Genomic DNA, 19,648 nt, shown 5'->3' with positions numbered 1-19,648 from the left:
GTGCCTGTTCACTCTGGCCTTGAAAGCACCCGGGTTATATGCATTTTGAAATACAGAAGACCGTAAAGAATTCCACTCCCTAGCAGTGCGCATAATGAAGGACGATGCGAAGCAAATGTACCTTTGACTACACCAATTGGAAATATAGTCGTAAGCTTAGGTATATTATGTTATGCAATTATTATTTCAAAAGTTTCGAATGCACCAAATAAACATACTTACTTTTGGTTACCTAACATGCTAAAAAAACCCTGATCCAAAAAACTGTTGAGAGCAACTGTCTTAGAGCATTTACCGGCCTCAAGGTAGATTTATTCGCATCTGTTGATAAGCTGTTGTACTGATTATAAGTTTTACGACCGTCGATGGTTTAGTGAGAGCTAGCGCAGAGCCTTATCGAACAAGACCAGCAATGCAGTTTAAACTAGGTTAACGTGTCAAAACATTAGGATTAACTGCGCAGGCGAGTAAATAAATTGCCGTTTTAGTGATATCTATTGGATAAATAAATGTTTATTTGTTAAGAACTTTTAATGACGAATGTCTATGAAATGGATTAATTGTTTACTGTATAGTGATTTGTTAACAGCTTCAACGTTGGTCCCGGTTACTACTTACTGATGTAAGTACGTAATCGTTACACGAGTCATGTCAGGGGCCTATGGCGGTTCAATAATAACCCTGACACCAGGGTTGATGGGGATGGTAATCCACCTCACAACCCACACGATAGAAGAACAGCTTTCACGTGTAAATAGATAGATAGATAAAATACTTTACCAAGCACAATGTACACTAAATACAGAGATAAGGACAACATGTAATATGTGTATTTTTATTTATATTATTTTGGGGTTTTGTTTATTAAGACGCTATAGAGGCAGCCAATCAGCTCGCGACACCAAACACTTCAGGACCCCGATACCGACCCCGCCGGCGTGGTCGACGATTTCCCTCATTCAGCGCTTATCGCTATCGACCCACTAGGGTCGATTAATTCTTTCAAATATTTTTCCTCTCAGACGACGCCCCTGAGCCGAGGTTCGCGCCCAACTGGGCACCCTCAGGCCTGTTGTCTTAAACGTTGTACCGGGTGAGAGCCTTGAGCGCTCCCCATTTGTCCGGCCAAGTAGTTAATGCCATCTGCGGCAAATCTACAATAAGTCACGTCAAAAAAAAAAAAAATGTTTATTAAGATAATATGTTTTCAATATGCAAGATTTGGAGATAAAGCCTATCATGTCTGAGCAGTTATGTTATCAATTCAACGTAATTATCGAACAAATAAAAGCGCATTTACATTATTCGTCCTCAGTTTAAGCCCTCTAGAGGCCGCCACATTGAATGTCACTTAGAAATAAATTTAAAGAAATTAATATTTTAACTTTGGCATCACAATATATCTTTGAAAACTTAATATATGTAAAAAAACATATAGGATTATTTGCAAAAAATAACGATCGGCACATTGTTAATACCCGGAATAAAAATAAACTTGCTTTACAAGTCAGTCGATTACATAAGATTACTAAATCTTTTAAGGGGCAATGTATACGTTTTTACAATAAGATTCCCATTGACATTCAGAATTTGCCTTTCAACTGCTTTAAGACAGTAGTTAAAAACTTTACAAAAAAGGTTATTATAAAGTTAGTGATTATTTAGAAGATATGAATGCATGGGATTAACTGTCTGAGAACTGATATTAGGCAGCTAAATTACTCAATTGTATATCAATATTTTATGTTTATTTTTATTTTTTTAAAGAACGTCTAGGGCCCTGTGCCGAGGTTTTTCTTGCAGCTTCTTTTCCCCGGCTATACAGGTTGTGAGAAGCTGCAGTAGTTTTAGGCGGATGAGACGTTCGTTATGTAAAAATTGACGATTCAAAGTGTAACTATGTTACCTACTGAATAAAGATATTTTTGAATTTTGAATTTAGCGTGACGTCACATAGCCTATAACCACCGGACACCCAAGCCGCTTTTAGTGACACCCCGTTTATTAAATTCTGACAGGTGGTTCAGAAATTAGGTTGGAACAGACGTGCATACACACCATATAAGCGGTCAAACACATAACCCTCCGTTTTGCTTCTCCACAGTTGGGCAAATTAATAACCTATTAGGGATTAGGAATAATATGAATATACAGGGTGTTAGTGACATCGTAACGAAAACTTTGAGGGATGATTCAGACCATGATTCTGAGTTGATATTAATTGGAGTATATGAAAGAAAGAAAGAAACATTTATTATTTAGAACACATGTACATTACAACGACAACACATCAAAAGACAAAACGCACACATGAAATATTTTCTATATAGGAACATAGAAAATTAACGCAGAAACTTATAATGTATATAGGTATGCATTCCATTACACACCATAACATAAATAAGTATTTTATTAATGTTGAAATCGCCTGGCACTTGACTCTAGTAACCATATCTTATTATAGAACATAATTCACTCTCACTATTCAATATCGAACATTTATCTCAACTCGTATTGCACAGTAAGGTTTCCTGATTCTTACGTTAGTTTCCTCTCAATAATTACTGTGGCAATTATTTTCTATGTGCAAACACTGAACGTAAATAATGGCAACACTTTCTTTGGTATAACTCGACGAAGTTAAAAGATAAATTTATGGAGAGCAAGGGTGGTTGAAGTGTTTTGTAAAGTTAAGAATAGGCTACTTGACAACCTAGTCGCCATTGCTAGGCCTTTGATGACGTAAGTGTTACCAGTGTGTTACCAATTGGAGATCTCCAACATTCCAAGGACGTAAATTTTATTATTGAAAATTAAGTGAATTACTGACTAATGTATTTAATTACTATTACTTGTCACATATATAAAAATCATTAAAACTGTAAGTAAATCTTTTGCTAAAAGTTCAAAATTTTGTTGCAAAGTATATAATATATAAAAACATTGGTCGTGGGTAATTTATTTTTTACGAATTTTAGAAGTTTGTATGGAATTACTGTCCTGTGACGTCATCAATGACAGCGATCAAACATCGTACACTATTTTACATAATTCGTAAATAAAATTAGAAAATAAGTCGCAAAATGTAAATTGTGTTTTCTTTCAATCTGTGGAAGCTTGTTAATGGCTTTTAGATATTAAGTTAGTATGTAACTTTGTAAATTTAGCTGTAAGCTCCCCAAATAAAATAAAATAATAAATAATAAAATGAAATTTTATCTATGGCTAAAAAGAAAAACTAAAACATTAATTTTACAAAAAGCTCGGTGAGGTGTGGGTACTTAGTTCATCTTGTGAATAATGAACTGACTACCCCAATTGAGTGAGTGAACTATTGATATAGTCGTGAGGTTAGGTATTCAAATTCAAAATTCAAATTCAAAAATATCTTTATTCAGTCGGTAACACACTTTGAATCGTCAATTTTTACATAACGAACGTCTCATCCGCCTAAAACTACTGCAGCTTCTCACAACCTGTATAGCCGGGGAAAAGAAGCTGCAAGAAAAATCTCGGTATATAATTCTACCCGAAGTATACGCAACTTACACCGGTGGCATAGAATAAGGAATAACACTACGTATAGAACGGCAACTCTCCGCTCCCCACCAGCGGCTGAGCTAGGTTTACGAATACGAATCGTATGGTATCAGACGTCACACACACAGATGCGCGTGTACGATAAGGTCAATGTGTAGTGTCTGTGTTAAACGAGGTTATTTGTATGAAGTGTCCGGGGTTTGCCGGTTGTCCAATAGCTCAACTTAAACCAGCCGCGTTACACCAAAGGTGTTATTAAACACAATCACTACTTCAGGAAAGTCTTTGCATGGGAGACGTCCATAATCGTCGCTTGATAGTACGAAATATGAATAGTAAATTTGCACCTTATAACACGGTTTCTAACAACTTTCGGTTTTACGTCGATTTATTTATGAGTTATATTATTATTGGCAGATTATGGATAGTTGCGCAGTAAAGTGGTTATTTACGTGAGTTAGTTAATACTACAACAAAAACCGGACCTGTCAAATCTTCAGGTTAGGTAAGCGGACCCTGTGAAAAACGGGATAATGCTAGGCAGATGATGAGTTAATACTACAATAAACATACATACAGCTGTGATTGTCCTGTTCGGATAACGCGTGGTTTAAATCGTAATATCACGGGTTCGAATCCCAAACACGGACTCTAAACTACAAAAAATCCACTTTATGAGTTTTAATTTGTGTTTGGGCCAATAATTGATATCACGAGGTTTCCAGCATTTGTTTCCGGTTAAAGGTGAGGTGTGGGTGTAGGTATGCTAAACATCAACTCTGCCTACCCTTTCGGGGATACAGGTGTGATGCTACGAGTATATGTTATACCTACCACAAAGGCCTTAATGTCAATCATCATCCTCTTAGCATTCTACGTTTTTCACAGGGTCCGCTTACCTAACCTGAAGATTTGACAGGTCCGGTTTTTTTTATAGAAGCGACTGCCTATCTGACTTTCCGACCCGCGAAGGGAAAACCAGCTCAATACAGATTAGGTCACATACCTTTGAAAATGCATTTCTCAGGAATGTGGGGAAGGCTTTAATGCCGATAGTAGTAATAAAAAAAAACTTTTAAGTTGTAAAACTTGTGATTTGAAATTGAAGTGAAATCGTTCATAGCACGAGTATTTTATCAACGTTTATGTACGTGAATGACATTCGAAGTTAATGTAAAGTGACGTTGGACGTTTAGATATGCTGAATGAATATAGAAAGGATTACGTAATCATTACATTATGCAAGTTAGAAGCTGGCGACTGCGTTTATTTCTAAGATCCTAAGTTATGGCGAATAACCTGACAAACATAATAACATAAATAACTTGTGCAGATATACAGGGTTTTTGGTGCATCGTGTGCCAAATCATAATGATTGGGGGGGGTCTTTAGTTACCAAAAAAAAGTCTTTGCCCAACAGATTTTGTTATACTGACTTAAAATGGTTTTGGGTGATAATTTATAAAAAGTCTACATTGAAATTTTATTAAAAAGCTTTTTATTAAGTATAGCTTAATTTTTTTATCAAATCTTTAAGCTGTGCTGGACTGAATTACAATATAGAATTGAATTGAATTTAACTAGCTGGAAACTACCGTATTATTTATATCCCAAACATTAATAAGTAAATAAATTCGAATACCTGTCTAAACCAACGAACGGGCCTAAGCCATGACATCTTCGAATCTGCCGGAGTCCAGCGTTCTTCCAAATAGGCTACCAGGGTGTTGAAAAGGCCACATTTTATTTATTTATTTTATTTTATTTTATTTGGGTAGCTTACAGCCCTTTTTACAAAATGAATACTTGTAAATACACACAAATGCCAATGAAAAGCTACCACAAGTGAACATAATACATTTTAAAATCACACACCCACACAAAAACAATCACATCGAAGCAATTCATCTAAAAAAGCAATATGGCTATTCGACATTTGTGTGCATTGCGCACTTACTTTTATATGCGCAAATTTCAAATTGCAATATTGCTTGAATTAGAGATTAGTTAGATGAATTGCTTCGATGTGGTCTTTTGAAGCCCCCAGGACTCTCAATAAGTAGCTATATGATTTAACTCCGCAAAAACGCTCTACAAACGATACAAATTCTTTCTGATATATAGGCCAAAGTATTGAGCCTCCATTTTCTATTTAAAAGTACTTAAGGGCCGACTCACGCCTTATTAGGTCGAAACAAAAAGCGCACAACCAATGTACAGTGTCGTAAATCTTACAAGTACGCATCGTATCCACAACAAGTTTGAGTTCAGTTATAAATCTGCCAGGAATGTAGGCCACGCGTCAGCTAGCAAGGTTGTCAGGAAAGGCTGTCCGTCAGTTACAGTAGCTGATCAGGTGTGTATCTGACTAATTGTAGCTACATTGTTTCTGATTAGGCGAGAGTAAGTTGTTTGTATATAGTATGCTGAGAAGTGAGTTTCTGTGAAAGACATTATTTACTAATGGAGAGTCTTTAGAGAATATTTTACTATTACTTTATATCAAGTTGATTTTACGTCGCAAAATTCATGTATTTTTTTAAATTATTTTCAATTCTATACTTTTGTGATGGAAAATTCCACTTACTATCACCTCAGGATCATAGTCTGAATCATCCCTCAAAGTTTTCGTTACGATGTCACTAACACCCTGTGTAGTATTACTATAGTATTTATTTTATTTACCTATAAAACAGTATAAGTAATCTATATTCAACTGATAGCACAACTTTCCATCGTCCTTTCCTTGTCTAACCCATCAAGATTTATATATTTCCTCCCTTTCTGTCATCTCGATCACTAGAACGAGTTTATTGGCAAAAACTGAAATGTTGGTGAATGGATAAATTCCAACTTTATTATATAAATCATAAAATTCAGATATCAATCACTTGGAAAGTCTAGTTAACCTAAAATGGACTCTTGTAATATGTGGTTAAGATGTAGAATGTTCTCGTGTTTTCTATATGCATTTCTTAAGCAATATTTGAGGTGAAATCCTATGTTTCTGGAGTTGCAGCGAATAAAAACTTAAAACGTGTTCAGCTGTTTGCCTTCCAGGGCATGTCGTAAAAACCGACACAGACGTTGTGTCCTTTCTAACATGACAGACCCTTTAAATAGTGCAATAGATTAAAGAGTAATGGTCTTTGGTGTAGTATTTAGAGCAGTGCGCTCCTGATCTGGAGGTCTAGGTTCGTTTCCAGTTGGGGATATTATGACTCACGACTATATCCCAATTGGGGACGTTGTGATCACAGAGTGATTTCGACAATATGCCCAACGGGAATCAAACCCAGTTCTCCAGATTGTTTTTATGATCCAAACATGAATTCAGTAACAAATTCGAATATCATTAGGATTCGAACCTGCGACCTAATAGTGAGAGTACAGCGTTCTTCCGACTGGGCTATCTCGGCTTCAATCAATATGTATGTATGCTTCATGAAATCTTAAAACCAGGACACTTGTTCCTAACTAGGCTGTTTCTCAAGCTGATTGACTCAGTCTAAACCACTTACAATCATTCAATCTGAACAGTTAACTCCAAATGTCTTCGGGGAACCAGTTATACAGGCTGATAGTGGTGTGGCGACACGAAAATAGCACGGGACCTGCTGTCACTGACTACTTCTGCAGAGCGTGTTGTAGACCTTGCCGCTCTCGCGTTGGCTTATATTATATGTAGTCATGAAAAAAGTGCCTATTAAACCCAAAAAAAAACAAAACACTGAATGATTTTTGTTTCTTTTTTTGTTTTTATAGCACTTATCGGTGCTTAAGGAAACTCGCAAAAAGAAAATTAAATTGAAAAATTTCTGACTCGGACGGGACTTCAAACCGCAGCTCTTCCACCACCGGATCCTCCTCCTGTCCATGCGAAATTCTTGAAATCTATGTATCGTCATTACATACATACATACATAAACTCACGCCCGTAATCCCTAATGGGGTGGGCAGAGCCACAAGTAATCAAAGACAACTTGCAGCCACTGTTGATACGAAGTCCAAAGATGGATATGATGAACCTTATAGTGATAAGGGATCAGCCTATCGCCCATAACATTAGTCCATCATGTTAGAGGACACAATCCCTCTGTCGGTTTTTACGACATGCCCGGGAAGAGAAGCAGCTGAACGTGTTCTATGTTTTTTATATGCTCCCAGAACAGCATAGAAGCAGCATGTATCGTCATTATGTCATATTATTATATCGTCATTCACTGTGTAACTTATCTGAAAAATATCTATGAGGCCTGATAATAGTGATACCGTAACGAAATCTTTGAGGGATGATACAGACCATGATTCTGAGTTGATATCAAGTGGGATCAGACAAGAGTAGTCTACCAACTTTTCACGTTGTTCAATTTACATTTTGACGCAGCAAACACTCAAAATCTTAATTGAATATTTCCGACAATTAAACCACCTACCATCGATTTTAGTACAATCAAAGAAGTATTTATATATCTTTTGTTGTTGTCACTCACACCCTGTATATTTTTATTATTATAGATTTCTGAGGTAACTGATCCAATCATTCACCGACTTAAAAGGCTTATGAATTCTAAACAAAGTGAACATGCCCATAACTTTACTTGAACATAACCGTTCTAGTTTTCTTGATAATAAATCGAATTAGCACTTATCTATACCTATATTTTAGGTTTAGAAGATAATTTGATTAGTCCACACCTTCTACGGAAACCTGTAATAGAGGTATAATATTGACAGTTGAAAAGTTAATACTAAAGCTTTTCTTAGGCTAAGTAACGATAATCTATGAGTCAGTAAAATTACTGTAAAGCTTAAGTAACTCACATACGCTTAGCGCGATGCACACGTTACGCACGCAGCCGAGAACACACACCCCCATGCACGCACGCACCCACGCACGCACGCACCCACGCACGCACGCACCCACGCACGCACACTTGCGCACGTACGCTACGCACGTCAGCGCGTCACTCGTAGTGTATTCGTGTGTCACAATAACTGAAATGATTCCCAGGACATTTTCATATCAAATGAGGTTTAACACACGTGCGTAGCATCCTAGTTGCTAGTATGTACCACTTTCCCTCTCTTCACTCTTCAATACCCACTTCAAATCTCGATATTTTGATTCTTCAAATCCCAGTTTCAATGTTTTATTATATTCAAATCAAAACTTCAGACAGTAATTTAGGCCGGATTTAGTAGAAAAATATTCCTGTTAATAAGTCTGTTTATGTCGCCATACACGTTTTGAAGAGGTTGTAAATGACGAATGACACCTTACGAAGCGGTCGTAGGTACCTAAGACACACAGTACGTAGGTAATTATTCAAGAAACTAAGTAATAAGTTGTACCAAGTAAGTAATAAGTATTTCTGAGTTCAAACATTATTTCGTTAAATATGTAACTATTGACTCTTCGTATAAATTAAGTTCCCTTTCACTTAATTACTTAACTGTGAGATTTATTGGGAATTTCAGTTAGTTTCATGTCACTTAGTACGAGTGAGTTATAGTGCTATTATGTCTGAACATGGACTTGTGAGATTCTTGTCGCTTCTACTCACTGTTACTGTTGCATAATAGAAGAATATTAAGCACTTTCGATCCCTGTTTGGACCTATCACAAAAATCACTTTGTGATCCCCAGTTTAGCTAGGACATTAGAGGCTGATCACCTTGATTGTACGAAAGTAAGATGATGCGTAAGACGGCACGTTAAGCAGGCGACCCCGGCTACTGTTTACTTAAGTATGTAGACATTACTTTACTCAGAAACTTTGGCAGGTCAATAGTGACCCTGAGTGCTCGTCAGAATCACCGGTCACTAATATTTAGTTGGAGTATTTTAAGTTGAAATGATGCTCAATAATTGTTGCCCACTTAGTGCCGCTTAGTGCCTATTAAGTAAGATGATCCGTGCTTCGGAAGGCACGTTAAGCCGTTGGTCCCGGTTACTATTTACTGATGTAAGTGAGTAATCGTTACATGAGACATGTCAGGGGCCTTCGGCGGCTCAATCATAACCCTGACACCAGGGTTGATGAGGTTGGTATTCATCCTCACAACCCACACGATAAGAAGAAGTGCCTATTACTAGACAATTGCTTCCAATGTATTTTAGTAACGAAATAACATTTAAAGGTGACCGGCAGTTCTGACGTTAGGATGGCCGGTCACTCGGCTATAGAAACCCAGAGATAGGCACTAAGCTAAATGTGCAGCAAATATTAAGCACCGTTTCAACTCAAAACACGCCGACAAAATACAAGTGACCGGTGATTCTGTCGGACATGGGTTCACTGAATATTTTACTGGTAAATCTTGAAAATTACCGTACTTCAAGCTTTTACTGTAACAGATACACTCAATAAATGCCAGTTGTAAACATCCTCTAACACTAATTCAAATGGCGTGTATTTATCTACTACTACAATTATACTAGATTCTATATATCTACGGACAGGTGTACGGATATCGAGATCTCGTTATCGAGAATGGATGGCGATACTCGATTCGATCGATAGTTGATGTCGGATCGATTTCTCAGCGAATCGATATTCGGTGTTGCGATAAGGATAATCAGTGTTGAGTTTGTGGTTTGGTTCTGTTGTTGGCACGTGCTTAAAGTAAGTGCCGTAACAATGAGTAGACTTTAGAATAGCCTCTACAAATACTAACAGTACTTATCTAGCCTTCAGGACCTTGACACCGAAGATTTCCCTCATTCGGTGTTTATCGCCATCGATCCGCTAGGGTCGATTAATCCTCTCAAACGACGATGCCCTGAACCGAGGTTCGCATCCAACTGGGCACCTTTAGGCTGTAGTCTAAAATTTTGTACCGGCTGAGAACTCTCAGCGCTCCCCAATTGTCCAGCCAAGTAGTTAATGCTATTTGCGACAAATCAATAAGGCACGACAAAAAAAAATGATAACTAAGTCTTTTTTGTCTCACTCAGCAAGGTCGATAGAACACCAGGGTCTTGGCTCACGCCGCGGCTTACGCTGAGTGAGGCCCTTCTATTAGGGATGTCCTCCACAACCATATCATGAGTATAACTCATATGATTGTGTCAATCAATCAATCATACATACATAACATAAATAGCCTATATACGTCCCACTGCTGGGCACAGGCCTCCTCTCAAACAACCGGAGGAGATCAATCAATCAATAATTCATTATTGCAAAAAATATATATACTAAGGACATGTACAGACAGATAAAATAAGCACAATAGGCGGCGTTATTACTAAACACAAATTTCAGCCAGGCAACCTTGGAGTGAAAGAAGTTGATGTGTTGAAGCGCAAGATGGTGCAATACAAAAAAAAAGAAATAGGAAAAATAAACGTATAATCCTACGAACATAAACAAATTATACCATAAAATTTAATATGTACCTATATGTGTTATTTTTATGTGGCGTCCTTTAATAATAAATTATTATTTTTCTTACTTTTCAATTCAAAGACACTAAATTGCTATGAATCATAAGGTCTATAATTGAAGTAACCGTTCTGTTGAATACGCTACGCATTCCAATGAGGCGAACACTTGAACACTCACCTAATTAAACTGAAAGTTCAAACTTGTTAATAGGCGGTATTAATGGGTGCCCATTGCTGTTCTACCTTCTAATTTATTAGTGCTAAAGGTATGAATTATCTAACCTGAAGCACTATGTTGTAATATGAAATAGGCACTCTGAACTGTACCTTCATACATACATAAATTCTCTTAAAACCTTAACGCGGTGGGCAGGGTAGAGCTACAAAATATAACTTTAGATGGATCAGATAAGCCAACCCATCGCTCTAACAATGGTCCATCATGATGGAAAAGACACAATCCCTCTTTTTTCATTCTCATACCAGCGTAGAAGCAATTGTGATTCTAATGCTGCATCCTAAACAAATATCTGGAATCGAAGTCAGGACCTCTGGTTTGGAGGTCAAAGTCTAACCATTTCACCATAGAGCCGTCAACAGAAGAAAATAAAATAAAAAGTTCGGTATTAAACTTTTGAATAAAGAATGTACGTCCAATAAGAGCAACACTGGCTGCATGACAGTTTCAAAAATAGAATTCTCCAATTTGCTGCAGTCACACTTGAAGTTTGTACAAATGCTTTTTCGTATAAAGAACATCGTCTGCCGTTATCGACTATTAGCATACAAAGTCTAGAGTCGTGACGAAAAAAGACCGAATCGACGGCTGTAAAAAAAAGTAAAAAGCAGTATTACGTTGTTCGAAAGAGTTTGTACTTAGATATTTTAGGTTCGGCACACAATGTATGCAAGATTCCATATCTTCTAACCAAGTGCGACTTGAAAATGGAGATTTAACTTTTGTAGTCGTGATGATACGAGTATACGCTATGATATTTTGTTATTCTATAGAATTCGATGGCGGAATATTGGTAAATATATGGGAAAGATTAAACTTAGATTTCCTGAGAAGATAAGCGGTTCAAGGGGTGCTCAGCCTAATCACGTAACGAACAATATTTTTTAATTGCGCGACAAAAAAAGAAAAGGCAATTACTTTTTAATTCATTCGGGAACCGTTCTTCAAAATTAGCGTTTGCAAATAAAGCTTGCGCACAGAATGCGTTTTTGAATTTCGAATACCGTTTTTAATTAAGCAGCGCGCAGGGTCGGATGCGCGGGCGCATGCGCGTCAGAAAGTATTAAGTTCTAGAGGCGGGAGTAAATTGCGGATGCTTCGGCACGCTGGGATCTTTCTTGGAAATTCAACTAAAATATAGCTGTTTAAAGTTAACTTTAGATTAGACCTGTGATATAAAATTTGATCGAAAATATTATCTCGACAGTTTATGACGTTGTGCTGATTAAAGTGTTTATTTAAAACTAAATAGATTGTTAAATATTATATGGACTGAATATTTACATGACTCTGAATTTAAAATCTTTTTACTTTTTTCGTAAAGTAAAAGAAAACTTTGCTGCCAGGATGAATTTAAATTTTACCTTTTCCTTTTTATCAATAATCAATAGACCATTATCATAATTAAGAAAAAAGTATTTTTTTTCTTTTTTGTGTGATGGGTTAAACGGACATTCTCGCCGGTTCGTTGACGTGAGGTATTAAAATGTAAAAGTGCTCAGACAACCAGTTACCTCTTGACATGCAATTTTCGGATGTTCATTTATCAACTCCTGCGTTGTACTCTTTCAATAGATTCCACCGATATCGATGAAAAAAAACTCATCACTGGCTTGCTGGCTTAAATAAAAAAAAACGAACATTCTTTGAAAATGTACGTAAAGTGCGTAAATATGGTTTCGTTAATCTTCGTTCATCCATTCTCTCTAATTCGAACCGTCTAAGCATAATTCCTTTTTCAATACTCGTCACTATATTTTCTTACTATCACAATTAAATTCCAATAAAAAAAATCTCTAATCTCACCATCATCATCAGCCGTACGACGCCCACTGCTGGGCATAGGCCTCCCCCAAGGATCTCCACGACGATCGGTCCTGTGCATCTCACTTTTTCGAAATTTAGGAAATCATCAAGCTTCAATTATTTTCCTAGCTGGATAAAAAAGCCACATCGAAGCAATTCATCCAAAAAAAGCAATATTGCAATTTGACATTTGCGCATATAAAAGTAAGTGCGCTATTCAAACAAATGTCAATGAAAATATGAAATACTGGACACCAACGAAAAGAAATAATAATGATATAAACATACATATTTTTATATCATTATTTTTACACAACATAATAGTGACGTAACAAGAAAACTTCTCGAACATCGATAAATATTATCGATAACGAGCACAACAGCAGTGCGGGAGGTTCCCCGTCAAAATGAGATCGTGTGGGATCAAAACAATTAATCTTTGAGTTACCACATTTTAAACTTAACCTTTGTATGGCCTGCTAAGTTAATCAATTTGCAGGGTTCACAATACAACTGAGATGCTATACAAAATCACTCGTTAATTCTTTATGCTTAAGACTTGTTAAGAGAATTGGAATAAGCTCGCGACTATGCATCCCGATTGGGATGGACATAGGCACATCGCAAGATGAACTAAGTACCCACACCTCACCGAGCTTTCTATTAGACCAATGTGATAGGAGCTGTATCGCCGTCTATAATGGCCGCCTTTTGTGCTTTTCTGTATATGTTGTCCTTATCTCTGTATTTTGTGTCCATTGTGCTCAATGAAGTATTTTATCTATCTAATGGTCGAGTCAACTGTGTTAGTGAAAAAAGCATTGAAGATAAATTAATAACTCATCGGTACAAGTCCAGTATCGGTGATCGAACCGACGCTCCCCGTTTAAGAAACAAACCAGCCAACCACAGGACCATAGTGAGAATTAGAGCCATAGAGGCAGCCAATCAGCTCACGACACCAAACACTTCAGAGCCCCGATATCGACCCCGCCGGCGTGGTCGACGATTTCCGTCATTCAGCGCTTATCGCTATCGACCCACTAGGGTCGATTAATTCTTTCAAATATTTTTCCTCTCAGACGACGCCCTGAGCCGAGGTTCGCGCCCAACTGGGCACCCTCAGGCCTGTTGTCTTAAACGTTGTACCGGGTGAGAGCCTTCAGCGCTCCCCATTTGTCCGGCCAAGTAGTTAATGCCATCTGCGGCAAATCTACAATAAGTCACGTCAAAAAAAAAAAAAGTGAGAATTAGAACGAAGGAACAAATAAAAATGATAAATATTTACTTATGTTAGTAATACTATTTGATAATATAAAACTACCACCACCGTATTGTGAAAACTATGTACCTAAGCGCCATTTTGAAAAATCACATTCTCAAGTTATTTTCTTTAACAAATTCTCGTTTTCAAAATTTATAGATTGAAGCCAGCTTGTCCGTTGCGAGGTTTTTTTAAAGAAAATCACACCCGAATGTATTTTTTTTTAAAGGCGCTTAACATATATACGTATGGCAATGATCTTCAGTATTATATAATAGGAATGAAAAATGTACTCAATTTATTATGCTTTAGTAATTATATAGATTAGAAATAAATAAAACAAATATGATATTTTTGTGGATGCTTAGAGGGTTACCTATGACACGACCATAGTCTTTTTTTGTAATTTTACCTCAAATTAAGGTAAATTATGTAGATAAAATTGTTTAAAACTGATTTCATTTAAATTCGCTTCCAATGCAAGAGGCATTACAGGCTTAAGATCATAATATAAGTGTTGTACGTATATCTAAGTAAGTACTTATAAATAACCAACGAAATCGAGTTTGTTCCAACATTCAAACCAGCTTTTGTTTTTTTTTTTCAAAGATTTAGTGATGTGACGAAATCAACGCGTCGGTAAGATTAACATCGCATGAAACATTCATTCCATTGACATTTTATTGTCGTTTTATACCGGCGGTTAAAGCCCCGGCCAATCCTACTCCACGACTAATCAAAGAAACTCACAAAATATTAATATTCTTGTCTCGCTTACGCATCTACCAAATTTAGTTTTGCACAACTTTTTCGTCCCATCAACGATGTTCATAATGCGAACAGCCATCAATTTTTTTCCGCTTACGCCATCAATTTGAAAACAATTTTCTATCCCATATGATTATGGGTCATTTCGGGTGCGTATAAAACTATTATTAATGTATTACAACGAATAACCCCACGAGACTTTATTTTTAAGTTAAAATCGTTTTCATTTCGCCCGCGTATCGTTTTGTTTGAACTAAATCGTCTCGGATTTTGTGTAATTATTTTGTCATTTATCCAGAACATTCTATAAAAGATTAACAGTTTCTCTTATGTCAACGATTCTACGGAATGATTAAAAGTCGTTCGGCTTTGTATAAAATAAAATATAAATTGAGGCAGCGATGTCGGTTTTTTGTCGGATCTCTTACGGTCATATACAAAACAGTCTGGGTTATCAAATATATCTCTTTTTAGTCGGCGATACAATGCAACGGGAGATAATTGAAAAATTCTCCAGATATGATGTTGCTGTCCTTGTCTGGCACACGAGCAGTCCTATTGTTACCGTTAGTGCTTTCACCGACGAAACACATGGCATTATGTTCGTCTTCATCATTCTCATTCAAGATGAACGTAACTGTAACTTGGTAGGGATCTACATTTTATAAGTTATCTCACTGAGAATCACTTTAGCAACTTATTTTTGACAGCTTTGTATCTTTGGAAAATGGGCTTAAGCTAGCCTACTAGCCATTCTCACACATTACAATAATATAAACAGTCTATACGTCCCACCCCTCCTCCATGAACTACAAGGGGTATGGAGAATGAAGCATACTCTACCACGTTGTTCTACTGCGGGATGGTCGAGGTGTTTTTGTACGTAGCCGGAACCAACAGCTTAACATCCCAAACACCGCAGATGCTAAGCAACGGCCACAGTACTACGACATCCTTGATTCTACATTCATGCTTCTTCTACCATAACCAACACTCACTACAAGGACAAGTACCGCATTGTGAACAGCCATCTTCCGAAATACATTTTCTACTTACAACTGCATTTATTGGCCCATTCACTGAATTAGCCAATTGCACTGTCATTTCTATATCTTCATCACATTTACCATCACTTGTAAACATAGTAAACAAAAACAAAACACTCATTTACATGTTCAACCTTTTTATTCCCAATCGCAATTCTTTATTATTTTCTCCATTTTTTTCTTAAAAAATACGGATAAATTATTTCTCAATAGAATTAAAAATAAACTAAATGATAAAGTTCAAATTTGAAAGACTTTATTCTTCAATTGGACGCTGACTTTAAAAAAAGTAAATTGAGAAGAATGTAGGCGAAATAATAATTGAACTTTCTCGTAAACGTATCTATCGATCGTATTATACACATTCGAATCGGCTACAAATTATTCAAATCGTTGTTCTATTTTTAATGTTTCTATTTTTAAAGCTTTCACAACAGTTGTAAAGGTTAGTGCAGATGCATATCGAGTGAAATGACGAGACGGAAAGGCTTCGGGGTCACTAAGAAAGAATCTTATCGAGTTCACTCGGTGTCCGTGTGATGTGGGATAGTGTTGGGAAGTCATTTATTATCGATATGTTACTAAGAATTAATAAAGTGTTGTGTATTGAACTGTAAGCCAGATAAACTTAAAGCCAGATTACATTTTAAGTAACACAATATTATGCCGCAGTTCGATTTCTTGGAGATTGTTTGTAGTTTTGTATTTCTGCATGAATTATGATTTGTTCGAATTTGGTTCAAATCCCGGTGGGGACATGTCACAAAAATCACTTTGTGATCCCTAGTTTGGTTAGGAAATTGCAGGTTGATCACCTGATTGTCCGAAAATAAGATGATCCGTGCTTCGGAAGGCAAGTTAAGCCGTTGGTGCCGGTTACTACTTGCTGATGTAAGTGAGTGATCGTTACATGAGCCATGTCAGGGGCATTTTGCGGCTCACTGATAACCCTGACACCAGGGTTGACGAGGTTGATATTCCACCTCACAACCTACACGAAATATTGTTAGCGAAAGTGATGTATCAGGATCTTAGGAAGTGGAATTCCGTGGTCTTTGCTTACCCCAACGGGGAATATTATCGCATGTGCTCATTATTATCGATGTCGATAAGCATACTCTGGTACAATTACATCCCTAGTAGGGCCACCCCGTCGTGTCAATATAGACCGGCCAATTGTACGACTCGACGATTCACGCTATTCAATATAACACTTCACACCGCAGATTGGTATCGAGTACACCCCACCGCACAACACTAGACAGTTCCTCTCAAAATCTCATGGACCACAAGAACTAATCTGTAGTTACTTATGAGGGCTGTTGTACGTTGAGTAGGCAAGTACGGAACCAATTCGTTTTAATAGAGAAACAGTAAGTTATGTTTAGGTATGATTAATAAAGATTCAATTGGGTGAGATACGATCTCAAATTGAACCATGATAGCCCAGTTCAAAGAACGCGTGACTGTCAATTTGAGGTCGCAGTTTCGAATCCCAGCAACATCATTGTGTCCCTCGAATCCCGGTGGGGACATATCACAAAAATCACTTTGTGATCCCTAGTTTGGTTAGGACATTACAGGCTGATCACCTGATTGTCCGAAAGTAAGATGATCCCAGCTTCGGAAGGTACGTTAAGCTGTTGGTCCCGGTTACTACTTACTGATGTAAGTATCATGAGCTAGGTCAGGGGCCTTTGGCGGCTCAATAATAACCCTGACACGAAGATTGATGAGGCTGATATTCCACCCCACAACCCACACGATAAGAAGAAGATCATATCTCCCTGAATTATCCCATTTTCACAAGGTCCGCTTACCTAACCTGAAGATTTGACAGGTCTGGTTTTTTACAGAAGCGACTGCCTGTCTGACCTTCCAACCCGTGTCCTTAAAACCAGATAAACCCAGCTCAAATCCCAGCATAAACCAATAATTTTAGAATTTGCTTTTAAAGTAATTTTCGGATTTTAAATGATTATCACGTGCTCAGCGGTGACTGAACACATCGTGAGGAAACCCACATTCTCGAGAAATGCATTTCGGAAGTAAGTGACCTGGTTAGGTCACTTCAAAAACCAGCCCAATATAGGTTTATATTGGGCTGGTTTTTTGGCTACTAATTACTTGAATACGTATGTAATCATTACCATGAGTCATGTCAGACGCCTTTAGCGGCTCAATAATAACTCTGCCATCAGGGTTTTAGAGGTTGGAATTCCACCTCACAAGCCACATTATAGGAGAAATGTTGAAAAACTAAATTATTTACCAGCTCACGTCGTAAGTGACAAAGCGTGAAGTTAAACAAGGAAGTCGGTACTCGAACATGAATCTGACGTTCGAACGCACGCCAAACCTTATAACGGACATCGCCGTCAATCTAAACTCAAAACTATTACACCCATACAATAATCTCCTAGAACTTTTGAATTCATATCGCTATTGACACAAGGCCCATTTTATTCGAAATAATATCCATCGAAGTGCAAACATAACTTTGTGATTTAACCTGTAGTCTTAAAAACTCCACCAATTGGTACTGAGAAGCCTATAAGGTTGAAAGTATATGGAATGTTGGTTTTATGAGTGAACGTGTAAGGTTGTGCAGAGGTGTCAGTTGGTTTGACGAATCGAGCCGATGCTTTTTAAGTTTGAACTTTGATTTGTCTGTTGTTTTAAAGGAAAGTATTCTTAACCTGTGTGATGTGTTGCTAGCGTGATTTCATCAACTAATGAGGAAATTTCCAGGCTACGACTTAAACGTAAAACGGAGTGGCCTTTACGCTACATACCTAGAACAGAATAGAATAGGAATAGCGTAGGTGCGAACGAGACAGAATCCACACTCTCTCCCTCTAATTCCTTAGCTGCTAAGACTCGAAGGATTTTAGGAGCAAAATACTATTCGATATTGACAAAAAAGAAATTTGGTGTGGGCGACGGCTTCACGGTCAAGAGCTTTTTTAGTTGGCAACGACGATATGCTGCCTAACGCGTAAGTGCGAACGAGACAGAATCCGCACTCTCTCTCCCTCTAACTCCTTAGCTGCTAAGACTAATATAAGATTCAAAGGCAGTGAGGTAGGCGCCCTATACGAATTAGTGCGGGGCGGAGAATTACTGACTAGAGACTACGCAGTATGGTGGTTAAGTCATGTAACTTTGGTACACCACAGGAATCATCTCTATGTCCTTTTTAACCGACTTAAAAATAGAATAGACTATAGAATAGAATAGAAAAAGTTTATTACAAAAGGAAGCCACACACAAAAAAAGACAACTACCTACATCATATCAAATTTCCACTAAAACAATTACAAAAAAGCAAGACAGATGTTTGTCGAAATGATCATAAGGTGGTGGACGTCCTGAGATAAAAGGGCCTCACTCAGCACAAGTCGCGGCGTGAACCACGACGCTGGTATTATTTGGACCCTGTTGGGTCACGCACGAACATCGTGTTCCATAAACATGTGTTAATGGTGTACATACATTATAATATAATACCAAATTACTTTAATAGAAATAGTGTACATAAACAAATATTATCGCAAAGATGTATACGTAAATACCTAAGGTTAGAACAGAAA

At 37.3% G+C, this 19,648-nt stretch overlaps 1 protein-coding gene across 2 annotated transcripts in view; it reads left to right on the top strand.

The window, feature by feature from the left end:
• LOC126368358 (protein dachsous) overlaps positions 1–19,648 on the top strand; it is a 409,369-nt gene that overhangs the window by 281,131 nt on the left and 108,590 nt on the right. The window lies entirely within an intron of this gene.

This window comes from Pectinophora gossypiella, chromosome 7 (genome assembly GCF_024362695.1).
Source record: "Pectinophora gossypiella chromosome 7, ilPecGoss1.1, whole genome shotgun sequence".
Taxonomy (NCBI): domain Eukaryota; kingdom Metazoa; phylum Arthropoda; class Insecta; order Lepidoptera; family Gelechiidae; genus Pectinophora; species Pectinophora gossypiella.
This window is presented reverse-complemented; position numbering and strand designations above follow the sequence as displayed.